Below are 18,295 nucleotides of genomic sequence, written 5' to 3' on the forward strand. Positions count from 1 at the left end.
AGGCAAAACCTGCGATTCTTTCTCAGAAAAAACTCTCCAAAAATCCTGAATAGGAACAGGCAATTCTCCCCTATCCAAAGCTGCAATACGCCCGTTACAACACTTGTCATAACATTTATGGCTCCAGGATTTAATTTCACTGGTAGACCAATCCAGTACAGGATTGTGAAATTTTAACCAGGGCAATCCCAATATTACTGGAGAAGGCAAGTTATTCAACACTACCAAATCCAATTTCTCATGGTGAACACCATTAATAGTGAGAGGAAATTCACAGACCTTGAGAGTAATATTCTTCAAAGGGGAACCATCCACAGAAACCACAGCAATGGGGGATGATAAAGGTTCAGGTTTTAAATTGAGTTTTTCCACGAATCCCCCATCAATTACATTCAGTGTAGACCCGCAATCAACAAACACCCGAAATTCCATTAATTTTTCCTGAGCAATCGTGGAAGCAGCTAAAAATATACCCTTGGAATTTAAACAGGCAATACGGGCATGACTGACCATTTTTTTTTCTTTCTTCATACGAAGCTCACAGCCTTTAATCAAATGACCAGATTTTCCGCAATAGAAACACAAGCCTTCCGAAAAACGACGGTCTTTTTCTTGAGAGCGAGGTGCCACCGATCCAATCTCCATCGGTTCACCACTGTTAGTACACACATTATCATAACCAGAAACTGACATAGCAGAGGATTTGCTCTCATTAACCCTAGCACGCAGTCTTCTATCCACCCGTATAGCTAATTGCATAGCCTGTTGCAAATCCTCAGGTGTAGGATAAGCAATTAGCAGGTCTTTAACCCTTTCACTGAGCCCAGCAAGAAATAGACTTTTCAGAGCAGAATCGTTCCACCCTATTTGAGTAGACCAACGACGAAAATGAGTACAATATTTTTCGACATTACCTGATCCTTGTTTTAAACGTCTCAACTCAGTCTCAGCTGATGCGACACGGTCAGGATCATCATATAATAGTCCTAAAGCAGAAAAAAAACTATCCACTGATCTGAAGCATGTATCACTAGGTTGCAAAGAAAAGGCCCACTCCTGAGGCTCTTTGCGCAAAAGTGACATTATGAACCCTACGCGCTGGGATTCATCCCCAGAGGACTTGGGTCTCAAACGAAAATACAATAAGCAAGCATTTTTAAATGAAAAAAATTCTCGATGTTCACCAAAAAATAAATCCGGCAAACATACCTTAGGCTCCAAGAAATATGCTCCAGGACAGTTACTCACGTGCTGACGGAGCTCGGCCACTTCCAGAGAGAGTCCCTGCAGGTGTTTAGCCAAATCCTGAACCGACACCATGATGGAACAAAAAAAATCTTTCCTTAGAGAATTTGCTGGCTGGACTTACTGTTATGTTCTGCTACCAGAGCTAAGGAAAGAGAGGAGATCTGTCCCTACGATAGAACTCAGCTGAATCCCTACGATGTAACAGGGAACCTGATCCTGCGATCAGACCTGCTAAAGTCCTAAGCTAGTCTGTACGAAGACCTATAGATGTGGGGGAGGAATCCCTACAAGTACTAAGGACTGGGAGGAATATGGGACACCTCCTAACAGAAATAGTAGCAGACAGACGAACAAACAAAATATATAGAACATAGAGGTCAGTAGACCAAGCAAACTAACAGAGCAAGACACAGAGCACAGGCTAGCTAGAAAGTAGATATACAATGAAGTCCAGCAAAGCCAGAAGGGCGGAGCAGGATTAAATAGGCCAACAAGGTCATGTGACCAGCAAAGGAAAAAAAACCTAACAGCAAGGTTCTAACACTAAGGACAGGCAACAAGCAGAAGAGACTTGTTTGGGCTAAAGAACACAAGGAATGGACATTAGACCAGCGGAAATCTGCTTTGGTCTGATGAGTCCAAATTTGAGATCTTTGGTTCCAACCATCGTGTCTTTGTGCGACGCAGAAAAGGTGAACGGATGGACTCTACATGCCTGGTTCCCACCGTGAAGCATGGAGGAGGAGGTGTGATGGTGTGGGGGTGCTTTTCTGGTGACACTGTTGGGGATTTATTCAAAATTGAAGGCATACTGAACCAGCATGGCTACCACAGCATCTTGCAGCGGCATTCTATCCCATCCGGTTTGCGTTTAGTTGGACCATCATTTATTTTTCAACAGGACAATGACCCCAAACACACCTCCAGGCTGTGTAAGAGCTATTTGACCAAGAAGGAGAGTGATGGGGTGCTATGCCAGATGACCTGGCCTCCACAGTCACCAGACCTGAACCCATTTGAGATGGTTTGGGGTGAGCTGGACCGCAGAGTGAAGGCAAAAGGGCCAACAAGTGCTAAGCATCTCTGGGAACTCCTTCAAGATTGTTGGAAGACCATTTCCGGTGACTACCTCTTGAAGCTCATCAAGAGAATGCCAAGAGTGTGCAAAGCAGTCATCAAAGCAAAAGGTGGCTACTTTGAACAACCTAGAATATAAGACATATTTTCAGTTGTTTCACACTTTTTTGTTAAGTATATAATTCCACATGTGTTAATTCATAGTTTTGATGCCTTCAGTGTGAATGTACAATTTTCAAAGTCATGAAAATACAGAAAAATCATTAAATGAGAAGGTGTGTCCAAACTTTTGGTCTGTACTGTATATATACATATTAATTATACATTATACAGGGTGGTCCAAAAGTAGGTGGACAGAAAGTGTAATAGAATGTTCTTGTGCTGAGATAATCTTATAAATGTGCCCCTGCTGTGTACTGTGTAATGGCTGTGTCTGACCGTGCAGGGACATGGTCTGATCATACCACAACTCCTGGGCAGGGGAGGAAGAAAAGATTATACAGACCTTACAGCAGGGGATCACAAATGATTCTTTCTTTGAAGAAAAACATTGTTTAAAAACAGGTAGGGAAATGTTTTACCTCACAAAAAGAATCAGCTGCGATTCCCCCTGCTGTAATGTCTGAATACTCTTTTGCTCGCCCCTGCCCAGGAGATGTGGTATTCTCAGACCATGTCCCTGTACGGTCAGACACAGCCATTACACAGTACACAGCAGGGGAACATAGAATCATAGAATCATAGAATGGTAGAGTTGGAAGGGACCTCCTGGGTCACCTGGTCCAACCCCCTGCTCAAAGCAGGATTCACTAGATCATCTCAGACAGATGTCTGTCCAGCCTCTGTTTGAAGACGTCCATTGAAGGGGAACTCACCACCTCTCGTGGCAGCCTGTTCCACTCATTAATCACCCTAACTGTCAAAAAGTTTTTTCTAATATCTAATCTGTGTCTCCTCCCATTCAGTTTCATCCCATTGCTTCTAGTCTTTCCTTGTGCAAATGAGAATAAAGATGATCCTTCTACAATGTGACAGCCCTTGACATATTTGTAGACAGCTATTAAGTCTCCTCTCAGTCTTCTTTTTTGCAAGCTAAACATTCCCAAATCCTGCAACCGTTCCTCACAGGACATGGTTTGCAGACCAGTCACCATTCTGGTCGCTCTTCTCTGAACTTGCTCCAGTTTGTCTATGTCTTTTTTAAAATGTGGTGCCCAAAACTGTACACAGTATTCCAGATGAGGTCTGACCAAAGAGGAGTAAAGACCGATAATGACTTCACGTGATCTAGACTGTATGCTTCTGTTAATACATCCCAGAATTGTATTTGCCTTTTTTGCTGCTGCATCACACTGTTGACTCATGTTCAGTCTATGATCTATTAGTATACCTAAGTCTTTTTCACATGTACTGTTGCTTAGCTCTATTCCTCCCATTCTGTATATGCTTTTTTTATTTTTTATTGCCCAGATGTAGTACTTTGCATTTTTCCCTGTTAAAAACCATTCTGTTGGTTGCTGCCCACTGCTCCAGTTTATTTAGGTCTTTTTGAATCCTCTCTCTCTCTTCTCTAGTATTAGCTATCCCTCCTAGCTTTGTGTCATCAGCAAATTTAATCAGTTTACCCTCAATTCCTTCATCTAAATCATTGATAAAGATGTTGAACAATACAGGTCCCAGGACGGAGCCCTGTGGTACCCCACTTGAGACATTCATCCAGCTGGATGTGAAGCCATTTACAACCACCCTTTGAGTCCGATCACTAAGCCAGTTATGAATCCACCTAACAGTTGCCTGGTCCATTGCATACTTGGTCATTTTTTCAATAAGGATGGTGTGAGATACTTTGTCAAATGCTTTGCTGAAGTCAAGATATACTATATCTACAGCATTTCCCTGATCCACCCAGTCAGTGATTCTGTCATAGAAGGAAATTAAGTTAGTCTGACATGACTTGTTAGTTACAAACCCATGCTGACTCTGGTTAATCACTTCATTCTTATCCATGTACTTACATATATGTTGTTTAATAATTTGTTCAAAGATCTTTCCTGGTATAGAAGTCAGACTCACCGGCCTATAGTTCCCTGAGTCCACCTTCTTCCCCTTTTTGAAGATAGGAACAACATTTGCTCTTCTCCAGTCTTCTGGGACTTCTCCTGTTCTCCAAAAATTTTCAAAGATTATGGAGAGTGGTTCTAAAATTTCTTCCACGATCTCCTTCAGTACTCTGGGGTGTAATTCATCTGGACCTGGAGACTTGAACTCATTTATGTTAGCTAAATATTCCCTCACAATCTTTCTGTTTACAGATAACTTGGATTCCTCTATTCCTTTAAAAGGACAGTGAAGATCAGTTGATGTTACATTTTCTTTCTGAGAGAAAACAGATGCAAAATAGGAATTAAAAAGTTCGGCCTTCTCAACATCCTCTCTTACCATGTCTCCATTTTCATCCTGTAAAAATCCTATAGCATCTTTGACTTTTCTTTTACTTTTGACATACCCCCAAAATCCTTTTTTATTGCTTTTGACATCTCTTGCAAGCCTTAATTCATTGTCAGCTTTAGCTAACCTGATACGTGCCCTACAGGATCTGCAGACTGCATTATAATCTTCTTTAGATATGCCTCCCTCTTTCCATTTAATAAACATTTCTTTCTTTCTTTTTAGCATGTGTTTAAGTTCTGGGTTCATCCATCCTGGTTTCCTTAAATGCTTCCCATTCTTCCTACTTTTCGGGATTGTTAACGATTGTGCTTTGAGAATCTCATTTTTAAAAATTTCCCATCCTTCCTGGACATTTTTGTCCTTAAGGACATCCAGCCATTGGATCCCTCCTATTCTCTTTCTGAGTCTCTTAAAATCTGCCTTTCTAAAATCTAACCTTGAAGTTTGAGTCTTCACATGTCTTCCTCCTCTAGTTATCCAAAATTCTATAATAGCATGATCACTGCCTCCTAGGGTCCCAGCCACCTTTACCTCCTCAACCATTTCCTCCCCGTTTATAAGGATTAGATCCAAAGTAGCAGATCCCCTTGTTTTCTCCCCTACCTTTTGGAAGATAAAGTTGTCAGCAAGAGAGGATAAGAATTTGCTTGACCTGTTAGTTTTACTTGAGAGAGATTCCCAACAAATGTCTGGATAGTTGAAATCTCCCATGACCACTACGTCATATTTTTTGGAGAACTTGGTCATTTGATACATAAAGAGTTCATCCATATCTTCAGCTTGCCCAGGTGGCCTGTAGTAAATGCCTACAATGGTGTCCTTTCCGTTGTTCTCTCCTTGTATTCTTACCCAAACAGTTTCCACAGAACTCCCAGTCTCTGAAGCTTCAATCTCTGTGCAGATATACGCTTTTCTAACATACAATGCAACACCTCCTCCTCGTTTATCAAGTCTGTTTCTTGCAAATAAGTTGTATCCTTTTAGCCTTTTATTCCAATCATGTGTATCGTCCCACCAAGTTTCAGTGATTCCAATGACATCATATTCCTTTTCCTGCATTAGTAGTTCCAATTCTCCTTGTTTGTTGCCCATGCTTTGTGCATTTGTATAAAAACATTTTAGTTTGTGATTGGTTTCTCTTCCTCCCATATTTTTATTATTTAAATTGTTTTGTCTTTGTTCTTCCTTTCCACTTCCAGTAGCAGAGATCTCAATAGTATTTGTCAGCTGTATGGCTTTTTCTGGCCTTTTGCTTCCCTTCCCACATTGTTCTAGTTTAAAGCTCTCCTGATGAGTGTAGCAAGGCGACTTCCAAATACATGTTTTCCAGTCTTCATAAGGTGCACCCCATCTCTAGCAAGTAGTCCATCGTATAGGTAATTCATTCCGTGATCCAGAAATCCAAATCCTTGTTGACGGCACCATCGACGTAGCCAGTTGTTCACCTGTAGAATCTTATTCCACCTCATTGTTCCATGGCCATCCACTGGGAGGATGGATGAGAAGACCACCTGCGCTCCCAATTCTTTCACTTTCTTGCCTAAGTCTTCAAAGTCACTGCAGATGGTTTCCAGGTCCTTTCTTGTGGTGTCATTTGTCCCCACATGTATTAGCAGGAATGGGTAGTGATCTGTAGGTCTGAAGAGTCTTGATATCTTGTCAGACACATCTTTAATTTTTGCTCCTGGAAGACAGCACATTTCTCTTGAGGTTATGTCTGGTCTGCAGATAGCGGCCTCTGTTCCTCTTAACAGGGAATCCCCCATGACCACCACTCTCCGTTTTTTCTTCACAACATTCTTCTTTCTCCATCCAGGAGGATTCTGAGGGCTTACAAGGTTATTCATTGCTGGCAAAGTCTTATTTTGCTGTATTTCTTCATGGTTCTCCTGTGTGAGAGCCTGGTACTGGTTCCTGAGCAGTATGGGTGCTGACTGCCTCTCGATCCTCCTGCTTCTGTGGGTCACATGCTTCCATTCCTCTGTTTCGTCAGGTGCAGTTCGAATTTCTTCTCTTTCTGAATCATGAAGAGATAATTCTGCTCTGTCTAAGAACTCTTCACCTTCCTTAATGATTTTCAAGGTAGTTAACCTCTCTTCTAGATTTCGCAACTTTTCCTCCAACAGGGACACAAGCTTGCATTTCTGGCATGTGAAGTTTGGCTTTTCCACTGGCAAGTCTGTGAACATGTAGCAGGATATGCAGCTCACCAAATGGCTCCTGGACTCTTCCATGTTCTTATTGTTAATGTTCTGAAAACAGTGAAAAAAGCTTAAAAAAAAGCTTCAAAATGCGCGCGCCAATAGGCGCGCGGTTTACCGATGTCCTCTTTTCAGCTCCAACAGCCAAAATCCAGTGTTCTTTGAGCTCGCGGAGACTCTTCACTTACCCCAAAATGCAGTGGGAATATGCAAATTATCTCCTCAGGACTCCTCCCCTGGTTTACCGATGTCCTCTTTTCAGCTCCAACAGCCAAAATCCAGTGTTCTTTGAGCTCGCGGAGACTCTTCACTTACCCCAAAATGCAGTGGGAATATGCAAATTATCTCCTCAGGACTCCTCCCCTGGTTTACCGATGTCCTCTTTTCAGCTCCAACAGCCAAAATCCAGTGTTCTTTGAGCTCGCGGAGACTCTTCACTTACCCCAAAATGCAGTGGGAATATGCAAATTATCTCCTCAGGACTCCTCCCCTGGTTTACCGATGTCCTCTTTTCAGCTCCAACAGCTAAAATCCAGTGTTCTTTGAGCTCGCGGAGACTCTTCACTTACCCCAAAATGCAGTGGGAATATGCAAATTATCTCCTCAGGACTCCTCCCCTGGTTTTTTATTACATTGGTCATTTATAACATTATCTCAGCACAGGAACATTCTATTACACTTTCTGTCCACCAACTTTTGGACCACCGTGTGTGTGTGTGTGTGTGTGTGTGTGTATATATATATATATATATATATATATATATATATATATACAGTGGTGGCCAAAAGTATTGGCACCCCTGCAATTCTGTCAGATAATACTTAGTTTCTTCCTGAAAATGATTGCAATCACAAATTCTTTGGTATTATTATCTTCATTTAATTTGTCTTCAATGAAAAAAACACAAAAAGAATTGTCCTAAAGCCAAATTGGATACAATTCCACACTAAGCCTAAAAAAGGGGGTGGACAAAAGTATTGGCACTGTTTGAAAAATCATGTGATGCTTCTCTAATTCGTATAATTAACAGCACCTGTAACTTACCTGTGGCACCTAACAGGTGTTGGCAATAACTAAATCACACTTGCAGCCAGTTAACATGGATTAAAGTTGACTCAACCTCTGTCCTGTGTCCTTGTGTGTACCACATTGAGCATGGAGAAAAGAAAGAAGACCAAAGAACTGTCTGAGGACTTGAGAAACCAAATTGTGAGGAAGCATGAGCAATCTCAAGGCTACAAGTCCATCTCCAAAGACCTGAATGTTCCTGTGTCTTCCGTGCGCAGTGTCATCAAGAAGTTTAAAGCCCATGGCACTGTGGCTAACCTCCCTAGATGTGGACGGAAAAGAAAAATTGACGAGAGATTTCAACGCAAGATTGTGCGGATGGTGGATAAAGAACCTCGACTAACATCCAAACAAGTTCAAGCTGCCCTGCAGTCCGAGGGTACAACAGTGTCAACCCGTACTATCCGTCGGCGTCTGAATGAAAAGGGACTGTATGGTAGGATACCCAGGAAGACTCCACTTCTTACCCCGAGACATAAAAAAGCCAGGCTGGAGTTTGCCAAAACTTACCTGAGAAAGCCTAAAACGTTTTGGAAGAATGTTCTCTGGTCAGATGAGACAAAAGTAGAGCTTTTTGGGAAAAAGCATCAACATAGAGTGTACAGGAAAAAAAAAGAGGCATTCAAAGAAAAGAACACGGTCCCTACAGTCAAACATGGCGGAGGTTCCCTGATGTTTTGGGGTTGCTTTGCTGCCTCTGGCACTGGACTGCTTGATCGTGTGCATGGCATTATGAAGTCTGAAGACTACCAACAAATTTTGCAGCATAATGTAGGGCCCAGTGTGAGAAAGCTGGGTCTCCCTCAGAGGTCATGGGTCTTCCAGCAGGACAATGACCCAAAACACACTTCCAAAAGCACTATAAAATGGTTTGAGAGAAAGCACTGGAGACTTCTAAGGTGGCCAGCAATGAGTCCAGACCTGAATCCCATAGAACACCTGTGGAGAGATCTCAAAATGGCAGTTTGGAGAAGGCACCCTTCAAATATCAGGGACCTGGAGCAGTTTGCCAAAGAAGAATGGTCTACAATTCCAGCAGAGCATTGTAAGAAACTCATTGATGGTTACCGGAAGCGGTTGTTCGCAGTTATTTTGGCTAAAGGTTGTGCAACCAAGTATTAGGCTGAGGGTGCCAATACTTTTGTCTGGCCCATTTTTGGAGTTTTCTGTGAAATAATCAATGATTTGATTTTTGCTTCATTCTCTTTTGTGTTTTTTCCTTGCAAGCAAATTAAATGAAGATAATAATACCAAAGAATTTGTGATTGCAATCATTTTCAGGAAGAAACTGAGTATTATCTGACAGAATTGCAGGGGTGCCAATACTTTTGGCCACCACTGTATATTGTGAGGCAGTGACCGGGATCGTATACGAGGGACGTTATATATCTCCCAGAATGTGCACAGAGACCTATTAAATCCATTGGAGTGCATTGCAGTCAGACACAGCTGCGGCTGCAATGCAGGAATGAAGGTGAGCATTGACCTGGTCAGGCTATCTGGCTAAGGCTGATTAAGTAAAACCCGGCAGGGCCTTCATTTCTTGGAGAAGGTCACAGGAGGCAGTGGGGCGGCCTCCTCCCTCCAACCTGGGTTTTCCAGTGGCTCTTGCCACAGGTCCTTTAAAATCCCTGCACTAAGGATTAGTGTTGTTTTATGTTGGAACCTGCTAGGAGCACAGCAGGGAAGCTCAGCAGGATTGAGTGTGGCTGAACCACCGCCTGGGAAAGCTTTGCACCTGTCAGGCTCTGAGCGGCCCGACGCGGCCGTTGTCCCCGGCAACCGTTGTTTATGGACTCATGTTAACCCGGCTGCGAACCGGAGGACTTTCTGTTTACCCGTGAGTTGCTGAATAAAAGCTGTTTTTGTTGGACTTGCTTGGGTCACTGCCTCAGTTACTGCACGGTGTGAGCACCGCCGCCTTACTATATATATATATATATATATATATATATATATATATATATATATATATATATATACAGTATAGACCAAAAGTTTGGACACACCTTCTCAGTTAAAGATTTTACTGTATTTTCATGACTTTGAAAATTGTACATTCACAATAAAGGCATCAAAACTATGAATTAACACATGTGAAATTATATACTTAACAAAAAAGTGTGAAACGACAGACATTATGTCTTATATTCTAGGTTTTTCAAAGTAGCCACCTTTTGCTTTGACTGCTTTGCACACTCTTGGCATTCTCTTGATGAGCTTCAAGAGGTAGTCACCGGAAATGGTTTTCACTTCACAGGTGTGCCCTGTCAGGTTTAATAAGTGGGATTTCTTGTCTTATAAATGGGGTTCTGACCATCAGTTGTGTTGTGCAGAAGTCAGGTGGATACACAGCTGATAGTCCTACTGAATAGACTATTAGAATTTGTATTATGGCAAGAAAAAAGCAGCTAAGTAAAGAAAAACGAGTGGCCATCATTACTTTAAGAAATGAAGGTCAGTCAGTCCGAAAAGTTGGGAAAACTTTGAAAGTGTCCCAAAGTGCAGTTGCAAAAACCATCAAGCGCTACAAAGAAACTGGCTCACATGAGGACCGCCCCAGGAAAGGAAGACCAAGAGTCACCTCTGCTTCTGAGGATAAGTTTATCCGAGTCACCAGCCTCTGAAATCGCAGGTAAACAGCAGCTCAGATTAGAGACCAGGTCAATGCCACACAGAGTTCTAGCAGCAGACACATCTCTACAACAACTGTTAAGAGGAGACTTTGTGCAGCCGGCCTTCATGGTAAAATAGCTGCTAGGAAACCACTGCTAAGGACAGGGAACAAGCAGAAGAGACTTGTTTGGGCTAAAGAACACAAGGAATGGACATTAGACCAGTGGAAATCTGTGCTTTGGTCTGATGAGTCCAAATTTGAGATCTTTGGTTACAACCACCGTGTCTTTGTGCGACGCAGAAAAGGTGAACGGATGGACTCTACATGCCTGGTTCCCACCGTGAAGCATGGAGTAGGAGGTGTGATGGTGTGGGGGTGCTTTGCTGGTGACTCTGTTGGGGATTTATTCAAAATTGAAGGCATACTGAACCAGCATGGCTACCGCAGCATCTTGCAGCGGTAAGCTATTCCATCCGGTTTGCGTTTAGTTGGACCATCATTTATTTTTCAACAGGACAATGACCCCAAACACACCTCCAGGATGTGTAAGGGCTATTTGACCAAGAAGGAGAGTGATGTGGTGCTACGCCAGATGACCTGACCTCCACAGTCACCAGACCTGAACCCGATTGAGATGGTTTGGGGTGAGCTGGACCGCAGAGTGAAGGCAAAAGGGCCAACAAGTGCTAAGCATCTCTGGGAACTCCTTCAAGATTGTTGAAAGACCATTTATGGTGACTACCTCTTGAAGCTCATCAAGAGAATGCCAAGAGTGTGCAAAGCAGTCATCAAAGCAAAAGGTGGCTACTTTGAAGAACCTAGAATATAAGACATATTTTCAGTTGTTTCACACTTTTTTGTTACGTATATAATTCCACATGTGTTAATTCATAGTTTTGATGCCTTCAGTGTGAATGTACATTTTTCATAGTCATGAAAATACAGAAAAATCTTTAAATGAGAAGGTGTGTCCAAACTTTTGGTCTGTACTGTGTATATATATATATATATATATATATATATATATATATATATATATACAGTACAGACCAAAAGTTTGGGCACACCTTCTCATTAAAGATTTTGTATTTTCCTGACTATGAAAATTGTACATTCACACTGAAGGCATCAAAACTATGAATTAACACATGTGGAATTATATACTTAACAAAAAAGTGTGAAACAACTGAAAATGTGTCTTATATTCTAGGTTCTTCAAAGTAGCCACCTTTTGCTTTGATGACTGCTTTGCACACTCTGGGCATTCTCTTGATGAGCTTCAAGAGGTAGTCACCGGAAATGGTTTTCACTTCACAGGTGTGCCCTGTCAGGTTTAATAAGCGGGATTTCTTGCCTTATAATTGGGGTTGGGACCATCAGTTGTGTTGTGCAGAAGTCAGGTGGATACACAGCTGATAGTCCTACTGAATAGACTGTTAGAATTTGTGTTATGGCAAGAAAAAAGCAGCTAAGTAAAGAAAAACGAGTGGCCATCATTACTTTAAGAAATGAAGGTCAGTCAGTGCGAAAAATTTGGAAAACTTTGAAAGTGTCCCCAAGTGCAGTTGCAAAAACCATCAAGCGTGTTACGCTCGCGCCCGGACTGACTGGCGTGATTAGTGATCTCACTGTACAATGAACCGAGGAGTGCCTGGAGGGGTGTAACTAAGTATCTACCCGATCCAACCAAGGTCGCACGGCGGCTAACGACTCCGTGAACCAAGGAGGAACCGAGCAGAGGGACCAGGTGCCACTCCAGGTCAGACCCCGGTCACAGCTGTTGACCCACACCGGGGAATGCAGGAACAGGCAGGTTAGACTGGCATATAGACAGGTGGGTATTGGCAGGCACGGCTGGCATGCAAACAGGTGGGTACTGGCAAACATGGCTGGTATGCAGACAGGGAGATACTAGCAGGTTGGACCACAGGCTGGATAGGGTCCAGTACAGACTAGGAGACAGGAACAGAGCTGCAGATGCGGTAGACAAGCAGAGTAAAGCAAAACCGCTGGAACGGTGAACAAGGCAGAGCAGAGCGAAACCGCCGGAGCGGTGGACAAGACTGAGCAGAATGAAACCGCAGGTGCGGTGGACAAGGCAGAGTAGAGAAAGACCGCCAGATGCGGTAGACAAGCTGAGCAGAGCAAAACCCGCAGATGCAGTAGACAAGCTTGAGCAGAGCAAAACCTGCAGATGTGATAGACAAGCTGAGCAGAGCAAAACCCGCAGATGCGGTAGACAAGCTGAGCAGAGCGAAATCTGCAGATGCGGTAGACAAGCTGAGCAGAGCAAAACCCGTAGATGCGGTAGACAAGCAGAGCAGAGCAAAACCGCAGGTGCGGAGAACAAGCAGAGCGGAGCAAAACCGCAAGCGCGGTGAACAAGCAGCGTGGAGCAGAACCGCAAGCGTGGTAAACAGACAGAGCGGAGCAGAACTGCAGGCGCGGTGGACAAGATAGAGCAGAACAGTGCTGAAAGTGCACACAAGGTACTTGTAATGAAGTAGCGAGTGGACACAAAACTCACAAACAGAAGTACAGAGACAACGAGTTGGAGCTAGGTGCAGGTTCAGACAATGCAGGAAAAGGGAGGGTACAGACATAGAGACAAAACAGGTAACAGGCTAGGGTACAGTTCAGACAGGAACTGCTACTGCAATGAGATACAAGAACGAGCCTAGGTATACAGCCCCCAGAATGGCGGACAGACTAGAAGTGAGAGATAACAGGCCTGGGTATACAGCCCCCAGAGATGGCGGAAACGGACAAGAAGTCACAGATAACAGGTCTGGGTATGCAGCCCCCAGAGATGGCGGGAACAGACAGAAGCAGAACTGGACCTGGAAACTTCAGAGTCAAGGAGCACACTGAATGTTAGTGTTGCTCAGGCACCTCCTACTGGGTGGAGGGGGTTTAAATATTCAGTGACTATCAGCAATAGGCTGGAGACGCATTAGGGGTGCGTCCACAGCAGCTATAGGAATCAGGAAGTAACCGGGCCGCCGCCCTAAACAGTCAGTCAAGAGACATGCACACAGCATGAACTGGAGCACGGTTTACAGGCTGGACTGACAGGTAAAATTGCGGTCTTGCATAGTGGGAGGTGGTGCACTATGCAAGCACGCCGCCAGGGATGTTACAGTACCCTCCCCCCCCTTACGCCCACTCTTCTTCCAGCCTGCAAGGGTCTTCTGCAGAGAATTTGGAGGCCAATCCTTCTCTTCAAGAGGATTACCTCTTCTGTACATTAGAGGAAACAAACTGATCTCATCATCTTGGTGACTAGGATGCTTCCTCCTATCAAGCCATCCTCAGCAACAGATGAAGTGGGTGAAGTACCAGGAACAGCACACGGGAAAGTCTCTCTCTATTTATTATCAAGTAGCAACCTGGTGGATTCAGGAGACAACTGGAGGTCCTCCGCCTGGTTGGAGGGGTGCAGAGACTCGGGGGTAACCACCGCCTTGACGTACACTTTGCCAAGCTTACTGGATGAAGTGGGCGGTGTACCAGGTACCGGGTGTAGAAAAGTCTCTCTCCGTTTAACAGGTAGCACCCCGGGGAATTCAGGAGGCAACTGGAGGTCCTCCACTTGGTTGGAGGGGTGCAGAGACTCGGGGATACTCACTGCTTCGAAGTACACTTTGCCAGACTTACTGGATGAAGTGGGCGAAGTACCAGGTACAGGGTGTAGGAAAGTCTCTCTCCATTTGTTATCAGGTAGCACCCCGGAGGATTCAGGAGACAACAGGAGGTCCTCCGCCTGGTTGGAGGGGTGCAGAGACTTGGGGGTAATCACTGCTTCGAAGTACACTTTGCCAAGCTTACAGGATGAAGTGGGCGAAGTACCAGGTACAAGGTGTAGGAAAGTCTCTCTCCCTTTGTTATCAGGTAGCACCCTGGAGGATTTAGGAGACAACTGGAGGTCCTCCGCCTGGTTGGAGGGGTGCAAAGACTCGGGGGTAAACACCGCCTTGATGGACGTAAGACCAGATTTATTAGAGACGGAGGGTCCTTGCTTTAGGACCATCTTCAGACTGGTTTCAGAGATGACATGTCTGTAGGGCGGGACGGTACCTGAGGCCAGATCATTGGTACAATCGTCGAGACTGTGCGGGGACATCGCCTCCGTTTCTCTTTCTTCGGAGACTTCAGCGCACAGCGAGTCAGCGACTAGCAGATCTGGTGAAAAAGAAGAAACTGCTGACTGTCCTGAAGATGTGGGGACTGGACACCCCTTGTACCTTAGCAGTCCCCCAGGATACACCATGCAGGATCTCCAGACCTGAGCGGGCACTAGATCTCTCGGCTCTGGACAACCTGTGGGTAAGCCAGTCAGCACCTGGAATGTGAACTTTTTCATATGTAATGCTGCAATCTGGAGCTTAATTTGTACAGATATATTTTGACTGTTTCTGAGTAGGGCTCATCCTTCTACTGACAATGCCCAAACCAGCTTCTGGAGTTATCGGACGGGAATCAGAAACCGACTCTTCAAGGCTTTAAGCCCGAAACTTCCGGTTAATCCGAGGCCTTCACTTGCCACGGAGACAGTCATGGTCATCTGTAGAGAGGAAACATCAACGCCAAGGGCAGCCTCTCCTACAGGCCTAATGTCTTGGGATTCTCCTACCTTCTCTGGACAAAGACCGTCAGGGGGTCCCAGACCACAGCAGCGGGACCGCAATCCGATTTTGTGACTGAGTTCTGGCTTCTGCTTTGCCCGAGGAACATAGTCATCCTTCATGGATTCTGTGTGGAAAGCTGCCTCTACAGGCTGGGGAACAGTAGATCTTTGGGAGGACAGAACCTGGCGTGACGGTTTACCTCTACGCCTTGCACGTCTGGACTGCCTCTTGAGGTTGGGAAGAGAAGTATTCTGTGGAGCATAGTCATCCTGTGTGGATTCTGGGTGGGCAACAATCTCTCAGGCTGGAGGACTGGTAGGCTACCTACACACATCACCCATCGGGGCTGCTCCGGGATATTGGGAAGGGAAGCTTTAGCAGAGGCTTCAGGGTTAGGGTCATCGAAGACCATTAGGCTACCAGGAAGGCCTGCAGGTCAAAGATGATAGGATCCCATGCTTCCCATAGGGGGGTGATCCATTTCAAGGCATCACCCGCTAGGTAGGACATCATAAATGCTACTTTAACCTGATCAGTAGGAAAATAGTGAGCATAGAACTTGAAATGCAGCATGCATTGCTCCACAAATGCACGGCTTTGTTTTGGATCCCCATAGTACCGTGGTGGATCCGCAGGAACAAGTGCTGATAGATCCATTTGGGCTGGTGCATAAATCGCCTGGGCCATAGCTTGAGAGAAAAAAAAAAAAAAATTCTTCGTGCACGTATTCGTCAGACAAGGATTCAAAATGTCTCTGAGAGCGAAAGGCCGTGGGGCTCAACGGGAACCATGGCCTGAGCAAACTGTTACCCTCGCGCCCGGACTGACTGGCGTGAGCGTGATTAGTGATCCCACTGTACCATGAACCGAGGGGTGCCTGGAGGGGCCTAACTAAGTATCTACCCGATCTGACCAAGGTCGCACGGCGGCTAACGACTCCGTGAACCAAGGAGGAACCGAGCAGAGGGACCAGGTGCCACTCCAGGTCAGACCCCAGTCACAGCTATTGACCCACACCGGGGAATGCAGGAAAAGGCAGGTTAGACTGGCATACAGACAGGTGGGTATTGGCAAGCACGGCTGGCATGCAAACAGGTGGGCACTGGTAGGCACGGCTGGTATGCAGACAGGTGGGCACTGGCGAACACGGCTGGAGTACAGACAGGTGGGTACTGGCAAACACGTCTGGTATGCAGAAAGGGAGATACTAGCAGGTTGGAGCGCAGGCTGAATAGGGTCCAGTACAGACTAGGAGACAGGAACAGAGCAAGTAGACAGGAAGTAAAGCAAAACCGCCGGAGCGGTGAACAAGGCAGAGCAGAGCGAAACCGCCGGAGCAGTGGACAAGACAGAGCAGAACGAAACCGCAGGTGCGGTGGACAAGGCAGGGCAAAGCAAGAGTGCCAGATGCGGTAGACAAGCTAAGCAGAGCAAAACCCGCAGATGCGGTAGACAAGCTAAGCAGAGCAAAACCCGCAGATGCGGTAGACAAGCTTGAGCAGAGCAAAATCCGCAAATGCGGTAGACAAGCTGAGCAGAGCAAAACCCGCAGATGCGGTAGACAAGCTGAGCAGAGCAAAACCCACAGATGCGGTAGACAAGCTGAGCAGAGCAAAATCTGCAGATGCGGTAGACAAGCAGAGCAGAGCAAAACCCGCAGACGCGGTAGACAAGCAGAGCAGAGCATAACCGCAGGTGTGGAGAACAAGCAGAGCGGAGCAAAACCGCAATCACGGTGAACAAGCAGAGCGAAGCAAAACCGCAGGTGTGGAGAACAAGCAGAGCGGAGCAAAACCGCAAGCGCGGTGAACAGACAGAGCGGAGCAGAACCGCAGGCGCGGTGGACAAGATAGAGCAGAACAGGGCTGAAAGTGCAAGCAGAAAGGACAGGGCTCTGTTCACATGGAACAGATAGGAAAATACAGAAAAATGGCTAGAACACAGAAGGTAGATACGGAGGAAGGGAAAAGAGACAAGCAGAACCAGATACACACAAGGTACTTACAATGAAGTAGCGAGTGGACACAAAACTCACAAACAGAAGTACAGAGACAACTAGTTGGAGCTAGGTGCAGGTTCAGACAATGCAGGAAAAGGGAGGGTACGGACATAGAGACAAAACAGGTAACAGGCTAGGGTAGAGTTCAGACAGGAACTGCTACTGCAATGAGATACAAGAACGAGCCTGGATATACAGCCCCCAGAATGGCGGACAGACTAGAAGTGAGAGATAACAGGCCTGGGTATACAGCCCGCAGAGATGGCGGAAACGGACAAGAAGTCACAGATAACAGGTCTGGGTATGCAGCCCCCAGAGATGGCAGGAACAGACAGAAGCAGAACTGGATCTGGCAACTTCAGAGTCAAGGAGCACACTGAATGTTAGTGTTGCTCAGGCACCTCCTACTGGGTGGAGGGGGTTTAAATATCCAGTGACTACCATCAATAGGCTGGAGACGCATTAGGGGTGCGTCCACAGCAGCTATAACAATCAGGAAGTAACCGGGCCGCCGCCCTAAACAGTCAGTCAAGAGACATGCACACAGCATGAACTGGAGCACGGTTTACAGGCTGGACTGACAGGTAAAATTGCAGTCTTGCATAGTGGGAGGTGGTGCACTATGCAAGCACGCCGCCAGTGATGTTACAAAGCGCTACAAAGAAACTGGCTCACATGAGGACCGCCCCAGGAAAGGAAGACCAAGAGTCACCTTTGCTTCTGAGGATAAGTTTCTCCGAGTCACCAGCCTCAGAAATCGCAGGTTAACAGCAGCTCAGATTAGAGACCAGGTCAATGCCACACAGAGTTCTAGCAGCAGACACATCTCTTCAACAACTGTTAAGAGGAGACTTTGTTCAGCCGGCCTTCATGGTAAAATAGCTGCTAGGAAACCACTGCTAAGGACAGGCAAATAGCAGAAGAGACTTGTTTGGGCTAAAGAACACAAGGAATGGACATTAGACCAGTGGAAATCTGTGCTTAGGTCTGATGAGTCCAAATTTG

This window comes from Phyllobates terribilis, unplaced genomic scaffold (assembly GCF_046119375.1).
Source record: "Phyllobates terribilis strain yellow unplaced genomic scaffold, ASM4611937v1 Scaffold_3__8_contigs__length_932513732, whole genome shotgun sequence".
NCBI lineage: Eukaryota > Metazoa > Chordata > Amphibia > Anura > Dendrobatidae > Phyllobates > Phyllobates terribilis.